Source organism: Convolutriloba macropyga, chromosome 2 (genome assembly GCF_964194025.1).
Source record: "Convolutriloba macropyga chromosome 2, txConMacr16.3, whole genome shotgun sequence".
In the NCBI taxonomy this organism is placed as follows: Eukaryota; Metazoa; Xenacoelomorpha; order Acoela; family Convolutidae; genus Convolutriloba; species Convolutriloba macropyga.
This window is the reverse complement of record NC_134469.1, coordinates 66,630,569-66,633,848: the sequence shown is the minus strand read 5'-3', so window position 1 is coordinate 66,633,848 and position 3,280 is coordinate 66,630,569. Positions and strand designations below refer to the sequence as shown.

Genomic DNA, 3,280 nt, shown 5'->3' with positions numbered 1-3,280 from the left:
TTGTCTTTTGTGAGTGTAAGAGTGTAATAATAGCAGAGAAGAATCAAATTGATGTGTGGCAACCCAGATAATCATTTCAGCAGTGAACGTTCTTTTTTGGTAGGACATTTATGGGGAATAGATTTATTTCATGCACGCAGTAATAATTGAAGTTCTCAAATCTATATTGATATTGAAGCAAACGAGGAGGCTCGGTAATGTGCGTTCGCACATAAAACTCCGACCCTGCTCATCCACATTTTTGGCATAAATGTCTACCAAATGATGAACAGATAGAAAACCCCGAAAATTCAAGTATTCAAAAAAATGTGTATGACCAAAGATCGCCTCAAACGCAAATAACTCACTGGAATAAAAATGCCACAGTAGATTGATGAGATCAGTCATTATTAAGAAAGCAGGTCAAGACGAACAACATAAACAACAATAACAACAAATATTAATTACATCCAAAACTTTATGTCCATTTAAAAAAAAACTTACTAACAAGCTCAATATAGCGTCGGATAAAAATGAAATTAAACAAAATAACTTGTACTTCAGTAGAAAAGATATGGATCTACTCTATAAAAAGGTTCGGTAGCAATTAGACAAAAAAGAACAAAAAACAGCCAAGAAAAAAAACTGGCTTATTTTCAAAAACAATTAATTTCAAATTAAGGAAAATCATTAGAGGGTAATTGAAAACATCCAATATGTTTATGATCACCTACGCCTTTATAGAATGGCATTAAGAACTGTCATTAATCAATTTTTATGCGGTTACAAAAAGAACAACAAATATAGACAACAAAAAAATCAATTAAAACTAGCGAGAAAAAGCTGTCGAAGCCCTAAAGCCATATTTGGCCCCTCAAAATATGGTCAATTGAGTCTTCCTTGAACACCAAAAATGTGTTATAGTTTTTCGCATTAATGAGAATAGGTAACAAGTAGACCAAAATAGAGAAAAAGGGCAAAATTAATTAAAACTTGTTTTTTTTTCAATAACAATTATTTTCAAAGTCATGAAAGCCATTAGCTACAAAATTGAAAACTAAATAGGTTCGTATATGTGTCCATAGGAAGCGCTTGAGGCCTACAATTATCCAGAATATGACTTATGTCAACAAAAAGAACGTTAATTATAGACAAAAATGAAAAATTATTGTCGAAAAAACCGTGTCGATGCCAGTAAATTCGTAACGAATGCTTTAATTAAATTTTTTACACTTGCACCTTCCCTCGACAATAATGTCATATGTGACGTGTTATTAACGGGACTTGGTGACAAATAGACAAAAAGAACAAAAATGCGAAGTTAAACAACGTTAAAAGGAGTTTTTATTTTTGAAAACAATGGTTTTCAAAGTCATGAAGGCCAACAGCTATCTACTCAAATCAGATTAAAGTCTCGTTTATTTCACAAAAAGCCAAAGAGACCTGTCGTTATTCAGTTAATTTCATACGACTATAAAGAAAAAGTAGAAACGACAGTTGAAGACGATTGTAAAAAATTCATTTAAATTCTTCGAGAAAGGTGTGTCGAAGCGGTTGAAATCAATCTATGCCTTTGAAGACTTTTATATGTTCAATTGTGCCTCTTTTCGAGCGCCAATAATGTAATTTGGGAACTGACAATAATAGGATAATGTTACAAAACGAGAAAAAAACGTGAAAAAGCGGCCAATACCTTAAAAAAAATTGTGAAATCTAGTAATATCAAACCCAGAAATGCATAATTTAACGCGTAAAACAGCAAAAAGTTTAAAATTTATTTCAGTAGAAAGAAGTGGAAGAATACGCATTCTTTCTTAGCGGAGAATAAGCTACAAGTTGACCAAATTAAAGAGAAAAATAGTGGCAAAGTTCAATAAGCCATTGTTTAATTAAAAAGCAAACTTTCTCAAAAGTCAAAAGGATCATCTTTCGAGTAAAAAATAGATGCATTAATTTGGAATGCTAGGAAGCCAATTGGACCTATCAACAGTGAGCTTTGATGTGACTTGTTCTGTTCTTTAACCAACATAAAAAAGCTCGAGTTTTTTTTTAAAAGACCGATTCATTACAAACTGAACTATTTTTTTCGATTGTAACAGTCCAAGATTGGACCAAAACCAGCCACGCTATTTTTTTATCCATTTAGAATACTCAGTTGTTCCAAATGCTTTTGATCTAGATAATTTGTTAGTTAAAAGATCAAAATTAATTTCTGCGTTTTTGATAATCATCGAGTAAAGTTGGCAAAAAAACGGCAAACTTTTGTTTCTAGACTACTCTCAATGGAAGTGGAAGTAAATGAAGTAAAACTGACTCCCTTTATAGTTTACAAAGGTTGTTTTTGTTGGTTTTTTTGGTGTGTACGTCCGGCAAATTTATTCAAAGTGGAATAAAAAAAGCTTATTTCGGGAAATTTTTCATGAAAAAGACTGAATTTCGAAATATTTCGCTAAAATTTTAGCCGGGAAAATTAAACCAAATTAGTCAACAATACTTTCTTGTCTCTAAAAACAAAATCAACTGTACTTTTAACAATTATTAGAATTTGTACCAAAATTGACAAAATTTTAGGCGTAAATCCGGAAAATGTGAATAAAAACAACGGAAATTCGTCTATTATTCACAAAACTTCGAACCTCGATAACTCCCTGTAAAATACGAAAAAAAAATCTTTTTAATTCCAAATTCTATGCTTGAGGGGCCTTTTAATGCTTAGGCGAAATTTTTCTTGGGCGTTGTTTTTTGAGTGACTATTACATCCTTCACTTATCGAATTTTACGTGATTCAAATTGTTATCTCATTCGCAATTTAAATTTAAAGTAGGTAAACTCGTATGGAACGATTTGACTATTAAAAGTCAAATTACAATTTTGTCAGAATTGGTATTATTTTTTCACTGTAAATCTCAACGGTCTAGAAAAACCTCGAAAAACTACATTTGGTGCCCCTTAACTTATTGTCCCGTTCTTTAGAGCCGCCCCCCCCCCAATGAAGGAGCTGACTAAGGAATCAATAAAATTAAAACCGCAAAAGACATTAAAGCGTAACTTGTCTGACGCCTTTCGGTTTTGTTTTGGATGCTGTGTGGTCAACTTGTGATGATTAATGCCACTAAAGTACAGAACTTTTGGGTAATTTTGACTATTGTGGGAGGCATTATTGCTGAGAAGTAATAGGGAGGCCATTATTTGTGTTATCTTAGTTTTCTTTACGAACCAAGGTGAGTTTCTTCTCGGAATTTTTTGTTACCATGTTGAGTTTGTCCGTGCGTTCAACCTAAAAGAGAACGAAGTAACATAT

The 3,280-nt window shown here is 32.3% G+C and overlaps 1 protein-coding gene across 1 annotated transcript in view; it reads left to right on the top strand.

The window, feature by feature from the left end:
• The window catches only part of LOC142334629 (uncharacterized), a 418,890-nt gene that overhangs the window by 147,090 nt on the left and 268,520 nt on the right, over positions 1–3,280 (top strand). The window lies entirely within an intron of this gene.